The sequence below is a fragment of the Nematolebias whitei genome, chromosome 22 (assembly GCF_014905685.2).
Source record: "Nematolebias whitei isolate Nwh7 chromosome 22, NemWhi1, whole genome shotgun sequence".
In the NCBI taxonomy this organism is placed as follows: Eukaryota; Metazoa; Chordata; class Actinopteri; order Cyprinodontiformes; family Rivulidae; genus Nematolebias; species Nematolebias whitei.
The window spans coordinates 10,840,038-10,848,663 of record NC_056519.1 but is presented as its reverse complement, the minus strand read 5'-3'; positions in this window follow the sequence as shown (position 1 = coordinate 10,848,663).

Below are 8,626 nucleotides of genomic sequence, written 5' to 3'. Positions count from 1 at the left end.
AATTTCCACACTAATGTTTGCAGCGTGGCTTCATACGGTTGGCCGTAGTGGATGGGAAAAACCTCCTGGCAAAGCAAACAGACGGTGATATTTAATAAAACAAGATTAAATATCAAGTAGACATGGCTAAAGCTTATCTAGTTCTGCTTTTCATTACCGTGAAAAACCTCTTTCTTTCCTGGGGGTCATCAAGCAAAGTGTGAACAACCTCCACAAAGTTTGACTTTGACTCCTCCAACTCCTCTACCTCCTATCAGTTAGGGCAAAAAACATATTAGCTTTTTAAAAAAATGAACAAAGTTAAAAGAAGGCGCAAAAGGTGCAACGGTGAGTCCATTTGTGGCCAAAAAATAAAACTAGAGAAATTGCATTTCCAGCGAAAATACAGTGTGAATACTTATTGCTGAAGAACTTGCTGAAAAACAGCTGAAATGAGCTAAAAACATGGTGAAATCTAGCTGAAATGGGAAATGGGAGAAAGAAGCTTAAATTACCAGAAGGAAGTGGAAAGCGGTGAAAGGAGACCCAAAAATGTGAAATTAGCTGAAAAAACTAAAGTTAGCACAAAACAGCTAAATAGTAGCTGAAATAGCAGAAAAAGCTGAAGGGATAACAAGCTGAAATTTGCAGAAATAAGTAAATTAGGCTGAAACTAGAAGAAATTATTACAAAAACTTAAAATTAATCTGAAAACAGCTGAAATTAGCTGAAAAGGTAGAACAAGCCAAAATTAGCAGAAGAAAGCAGGAAGAACACGTTTGCCCAGTTAGGAAGAAAGAAGCAGAAATGAGAACAAAAACAGTGGAAATTATCTGAAAAAAGCTGGTTAGCTAAGAACAGCTGAAAAGTAGTTTAAAAAGAAGAAGTACTGGTAAGCTTAAATTAGCAGAACGAAGTGGAGAGAGCACATTTTTGCTGAACTGGGCTGAAAAAAAGTTGAAACAAATGCAAAAAATTTGGAATTATCTGAAAATGCTAAAAATAGCAAAAACAGATAAACCGTAGCTGAAATAGCAGAAAAAGCTGAAACTTGCAGAAATCAGCTGAAAGGAGCAAAAATACGTTGGAAGAAGCTCAACAATGTTGTAGTTAGAAAGAATCGGAAAGGCGCACAAAACAGCTGAAAAACAGCTGAAAGTAGCTGGAAAATAAGTTAAAAGCAAAATTTGCACAAAGAAGCTGAACCGGAACAAAACGTGAAAGGAGCAGTAAAAGGTTGTAAACAGAGCTAAAGATTTGAATGACAAAAATTTTTGCTAATTTCCTATGAGGAAAAAAGTGTCAGTTAAAGTAAATGTTTCAAAAAGCTAAAGTTGCACCAACAGTCATAACAGGATTGTCCTGAAACAGCTGAACGTCTTGATTTATGATTTGTTGAAATAACTTGAAAAATGAGAAATGAGAATCGTGCCGAAAAACGTACAGAAGAAAAATGGATCCCAATAGTGTGAACGCTTCATAAACGTTCACACAACTAGACATAAGATTTTCAGAGTGCCTTTAAGACAGAAGGAAAAGCTCTAAACTTAATTATTCAACAATGAAGGAAATTAAATCACACATTAAATACAGTGAGTGTGTTTACCTTCTACTTACCGACATTTCTAAATCGATATTTGTATTGATGTGTACAGTTTGTCAACACCTAACATTTGACCGCCCTACCTCCTGAGCACAGCCAGAACTCATCATGAGGTCCTGGATGGTCCTCAGGTGGGGCTGGACCTTCAGCAGGTTGCCTCTGCTCTCACTGCGACACAGTTCCAGCACGAGCTGTAACAGAAGTCGGCCTTTCTCAGCGTTTGTTTTGCTCTGAAATGATATTTGAAAGCGCCACATGAACTCTCACCCTCGCCCTGAGTCTGAGCAGGAGCTGCACTCTCTCTCTGGCTGGAAGCAGCTCTGGCGCCAGCTCCGTCACCAGCACCACCAACTCCTCCACTTTGTTATAATGTGCAACGTTGCAGCACTGGACCACCTGCCAGGCAAAGGCACACATCAGGCGCAGGGTGGGAACCAGGAGGCACAGGGAGGGGATGGACAACGGACAGCCTGCGAACAGAACCACAACCATTAAAATGACCAATCCAAAGCAACATGGAGCGAAACGTCTGAGCTCATCTCACCCTCTGCTGACTCTGTGACTTCAGCTGTGCGTTTAGTCTCCATCTTTGGCTTGGGGCAGCCGTGAATTTGATCCATGATGGCGAACCAGCTGCTTTTTTCTGACTTTTCCTCTTTAATCCGTCCGTACTCCTGCTCCAGGAGCCGTATTTTGGTCCGACACTGATTGGTGGTCTTATCAAAACCCTGAGTGGCGAGCTCTGAACTCAGCTGCGCGTACACCCGCTCATCTTCCCGACGTGATTCGAGCTGCTCCTGGACGCTCTCCTCGGCCCACAGCGAGAGCAGAACCCCGACTTCGTCTGATGTCCACACAGTTCCTGAGGAATCTGCAGAAAGACATAGAAGGAATGTAAGACGGTGACGGCTAAAGATGTGAAAGTCTGCATGTGCACGCTCACCTTCAGGTGATTTAGGTGCAGTCAGAGCAGAATTCACGTCTTTGGACGTTTCTCCACCAGGACACAGAACACCGTCCATTATAGCAAACCAGTTGCTTTGATCGTTCCCCCACGGCTCTACTTGTTTAATTTGCTCATACTTCTCTTTCAGCTTCTTCACTTGAAGACTGCATTGCTGCGGCGTCTTGTTAAAGCCAATCAAAGCCAGTTCATTGCTGAGGTACGTGAAGACGTCACTGTGTGCTCCTGAGGCGAGAAGCTGCTTCTGGATGTTTGGCTGGGCCCAGAGAGTGATGAGCACTTGGACTTCATCAGGCTGCCACTCAGCTACATCTGTGGAGACTTTGATATGAAAGGAGCACATAAGCTTAAAGCCAAGTCCAAAAACTTGAAAAAGCAAATGTTCTTCAAGACAGCAGGGAAACTGAGGTGAACACTGAAGCAGGTTCGCTCACCATTACTCTCCAGGTCCAACATGGACGGAGTGGCTTCTGCTGAGAAAAGCTTCGGTGCTTCTGAACATTTCGAGGCTGCTGGCTGCGAGCCGAGGACTTCATCCAAAATGCCAAACCACGCGGCCCTGCGCCAGCTCGTGTTTTGACTCCTCCTGATTTTCCTGTAGTCCTGCTTCAGTTTCTTGATCTTCTCCTTGCACTTCTGCGGCGACTTGGTAAACCCGAACGACGCCAATTTGGCGCTGAGGCTGTGGTAAACGTCATTGTTTCTCACGTTGCGGCGAAGCTCTTCTTGAACGGCGGGGTTTGCCCAGAACGCCAGCAGTATGTGGACCTCTTTTTTAGACCAACTACATGTGTGGACATCTATTAAAAAAAAGAAAAGAGCATTTTTTACTGTTTTGCTCGTTTTAGCTACTGTTTTGTTCATTTTAGCTACTATTTTGCTCATTTTAGCTACCGTTTTGCTAATTTCAGTTACTGTTTTGCTCATTTCAGCTACTGTTTTACTCATTTTAACTACCGTTTTTCTCATTTAGCTACTGTTTTGCTAATTTTAGCTACTGATTTGCTAATTTTAGCTACTGATTTGCTAATTTTAGCTACTGATTTGCTAATTTTAGCTACCGTTTTGTTCATTTTAGTTACTGTTTTGCTAATTTTAGCTACTGTTTTGTTCAATTTAGATAGTTTTGCTCATTTTAGCTACAGTTTTGTTCATTTAGCTACTGTTTGGTTCATTTAGCTACTGTTTTGTTCAGTTTAGCTACCGTTTTGTTCATTTAGCTACTGTTTTGTTCATTTTAGCTACTGTTTTGCTAATTTTAGCTGCTGTTTTGCTAATTTTAGCTGCTGTTTTGTTCATTTTAGCTACTGTTTTGTTCATTTTAGCTACCATTTTGTTCATTTAGCTGTTTTGTTCAGTTTAGCTAATGTTTTGCTAATTTTAGCTACTGTTTTGCTCATTTTAGTTACCGTTTTGCTAATTTCACTGTTTTGCTCATTTCAGCTACTGTTTTGCTCATTTTAACTACCGTTTTTCTTATTTAGCTACTGTTTTGCTAATTTTAGCTACTGATTTGCTAATTTTAGCTACTGATTTGCTCATTTTAGCTACTGTTTTGTTCAATTTAGATAGTTTTGCTCATTTTATCTACAGTTTTGTTCATTTTATCTACAGTTTTGTTCATTTTAGCTACGTTTTGCTAATTTTAGCTGCTGTTTTGTTCATTTTAGCTACTGTTTTGCTAATTTTAGCTGCTGTTTTGTTCATTTTAGCTACTGTTTTGCTTATTTTAGCTACTGTTTTGCTCATTTTAGCCTCTTTTCTGTTTGCTTTAACTTTAACTACTAGTTAGAATTTTATCTTTCTTTGATTAAGATAAAAACTATTTATACAGACGCATCAATCGAGTTTCTGCAGTTCAACGCCGTTTTGTTGTCATGCATAACTTTAACCACTAGATGGAGGCGTAGGAAAGGATATAGTGTTTAAGCTGCAGCAGAAGGCCATGCAGGTGAAATCGTGGAAATATCTTTTAAAAAGAGGCAGAAGAAAAAAAAAATCCTGAGCCTTTCCTACAGCATTCACTTGATACTTGCATCTTTTCTTTCCTTCGTGTCTGGGCGAGCACACGTCAGAAGTCTGCTCTGCAGAGCTTGTAGTGGGCGTGTCCCTGTCTTCAAGTTTAACTATGTAAATGTCTGGTTCTTTGGAGAGCTCAGTGGAGCAAGGTGATGGGCTGCGGACAGTGCAGGTTTCAAAAAAGCTTGTCGCAAAAGACGGAGCTGCAATAAAAAGAAAATCTAATTATTTAAGTTCTTTGTGGTGATAAATCCTCTGGCCCATTTACTTGTCTCAAAGTACAATTATTAAAAATTATTTTCAGATGGTTGCTTGTTTAAATTCCACCTACTTTCAGAGTTCACATCCTGCCCGACAGGCTGAGGAGGTTCTGCCAAAGAAGGCGTTGCCGTTTCTGCCGGCTGAGAACCGAGGACTTGATCAATAACGTTGAACCAGAGATTCTTTCCTCCATCCAAGTGATCACTGTTCTTGATCCTCTTGTAGTCCTGCTTCAGCTTTTTGAGCTTTTCTTTACATTTCTGCGCCGTTTTGTTGAATCCGAGCGTCGCCAGTTTGGCACTGAGGTTGTTGTACACGGCATTGTTTCTCACGTTTCGTCGGAGCTCCTGCTGAACGGCCGGGTTTGCCCAAAGTGCCAACAACGTAAGGACTTCTTTTTTGGACCAACTGCACGTGGACCTAGCTGTATAAGGAAGAAACATGAGAAACCGCTTAAGTGCAAAGCATCAATCAAGATTAAAGATGATTACAATATGGCCACAGTCACACTGAAGGACATCAGAGATGTGAGGTTAAATATCAAGTAAGGAAAAGAAAAAAAGTGGACCAAAAAAAAAAACCACCAGTAAAGGTAAAGCTGACAAAGAGTTGGAGAGATCCTAAAACTATTTACAAATCTGTTCCAAGTAGGACATGTTGTAACATTCTGATGTTATTTGAAGTAGGTATGTTCTCTTCAGTGCTGATTCAGCTGTAATTTTGGTTCAGGTCATCCCCCTAAAATAGGGATGGGCAATATGGACCAAAATGAATATCTCAATATTTTAAGATAAATCGCAATTTACAATATATATATATCGATATTTTCTTTCTTTCCATAAAGTAATAACAAAAATATATTTGAGTCAAAGCTTTGTCCCAGTTGTCACACAGGCATATTTATTAACAACGGCTGTAACTGTACAAAATAAATGTCTAAAAAATAAATTATTTACATATATTAAATAATAATCCTGTTCAGATGCCGCCTTCATGACATTAGTAAGCGTGTGTGAACTGCAGCTGCAGGTCAGACAGACTTCAGCCTCCTTCCTTGAAACAAACCACGGGTCAGAACTTATTTATCTGTGATGTGTTTATGAGAGGAACAGTGAGAGCGCAACACTAATAAATCAGCAGCTTATCGTATCACTAAAGACACGGTCCCAGTCTCAGCTGTGGAAAAAGACGGCTAAAGCGTTAGCCGTTTAGTTAGCCGCTAAGGACCGTGTCTTTAGTGATATGATAAACTGATGATTTATTAATGTTGCGCTCTCACTGTTCCTCTCATAAACACATCACAGATAAATAAGTTCTGGCCCGTGGTTTGTTTCAGGGAAGGAGGCTGAAAACATCGTCGGAGCTGCAGCTACAGCTTCACACATGCTCCATACTCCACCACGTACAGCACTGTTTTAAATGGTGACAAAGATTTGTAGTTCTGACCTTTAGTTGGGACTCGTTTTCAGCATTGTCTTCAGAAATCGATTTTCTGCCCCTCATGTGACAATTTAAATCCAAACCATCTCCGAAAGAACAGCCATTGGTTTTCTTTTTGCCCAACAGCAGCTAAGCTGCTCTTCATATATCTTCCATGTTTACTTGTTGTGCTAAACGTCTCCAGTGTTGCCAGATCTCACGATAGATCTCGCTCTTTAAATTGATATAGTTTTACCAAGAGCCTGTTTAAACATTGTGTAAACACGCCTGTTAATATGTGCGGTCACTGAGCTTTCTGATCACAACTTACCTTTTCTCCTCCCGGGGCTGGGTGACCACATGGCTGATGTCTGTGCTGAAGGTGAGGTCAGTGAGGTGAGGGCACACGGAGCTGCAGGGTCTTCCAGTTTAATGGGGTAAAAAGCAGGTTCCTGCAGGTTCTCCATGGAACAAGTTGAACTCGTACTGAAGGTTTCGGGTGCGTCTGTTACACTGGCTGAATCTGACACGGGGGGGGGGGGGGGGGGCAGTTTCAATGAGCATAATGAATATTTGTTAATTTAAAAGTTTTAAACTCTTGACCAGTGGAAATGCCACTACCAGCCTGATCAAGGAAGCTCATCAGAGACTCTACTTCCTCAGACGGCTGAGGCGACCTGGACTGGAAAGCTCAGTCCTCACCTCCTTCTACAGGTGTGCAGTGGAGATCCTGTGCGCCAGCATCAACATGTGACATGGAGGCTGCACAGCTGCAGAAAGAAAAGCTCTGCAGAGAGTGGTGAAGGCTGCACAGAAGACTGTTGGATTAGCCTCCCCACCATCACAGACATCTACACCTCCAGATGCAGGAAGAGGGCCACCTGCATCATGAAGGACCCCACTCACCCAGCACACACACTTTTTGCCTCAATCCCCTCTGGCAGCAGGTTGCGGAGCATTAAGTGCAGAACCACTAGACTGAGGAACAGCTTCTACCCTGAAGCTAAGACTCATGAATCTCTAACCAGAAAATCACTAAGAAAAAAGAAAAATCACTGTGATGCCACTTTAACTGATATGTTCATGTGCTGCTGATCCTGAACTTATCCGTGCTGCTGATTATCCATACTGATCTCTTGCCTTTTAAACTGTTGTATTCATTCATACCCATCTGCTCACTACAGCCTCATGTTCGGGCTGCTGTTTAATGCACCGTATTATTGTACATGATTAGTGTTTAGCATACATCTTAGAGCTTTGTATTTACTTTATATATTACTTTATGTATCTACTTTCTTTTTGTACTTTATATTTTTGCTATTTTTGGGTGTAACTGGGACTTTGAGTACGCAATTTCGTTCCACCTCATGTACAACATGTGATGCGAATGACAATAAAGGACCTTTGACTTTGAAATGCTTAGAATAAATGTAAGCAGGTCTGCAGTTTATGGCACTTTGTAATAACTGTGCTGTGTAAGTTGCTAACAAAGCATGTAGACAAGTAGCTGATTTTACATCTGAAGTCATGAATTCAAGTACAATCAGTCCTGTATTCAGTCGTAGCAGCAGCAGGTCTGTTGTGACAGCGTCCTGTCACAGTCGAACCACACATGTTTCTGTGGAGTGTCACTGACAAACTGCTCTCTGACTTCTATATATTCGTGTTTAAGCTTTTTCAGCTTAGCTCTGCACTGTTTTGGCAAGCGACTCACTCCAACCGCGGCCAGCCTAGCTGACATTTCTCTGTACACATCTTGATTTCTAAATGATACCTCCAACTCACGCTGAATTCTGTCCTCCGACCACACAGCTAGAAGCGCCTGGGTCTCTGTGTGAGACCAGCTCACGTCTTGGCCCAAATGTCCGCTTCTTTCCATCGCAGCTGGAACTTACAAACAAAACAAGCTAGGTGTAGAAATGTTTTTTTTTAGTTAGTTTTCAAAATGGTGTTGTTTTCTTGTCGCTTTAATGACGTCATAAAATCTGCGCGAAAGGCGTTGCCTAGTTTTTTTTTTTTTTTACTTTAGACGATACAACAAAAAAAAAAATACAACTCTTGTGAAGGGTCATAACTACGAAATATTTTTTTTTATACAAAAATAATTTTTAAAAACAAAATTATGAAAAAAATGGCTAAAATAAAATGTGTACCTTTTAGTCTAAACACTACTATTTTCTTAACAAATGCGCAAAAATACATTCAAATTCATATAATAAAGAGTTTGTTACAACAAAAACAACAATAAAAGTAAAAAAAAAATAAAAAAAAAACACAATAACGCGTTGTCTAGTTACGGTTTCCAAAATGGCGCCATTTTCCCGTTGCATCGGATACGTCTCATCGTCTGCGCCGTTGCCTAGTTACGGTGTTGCAACGAA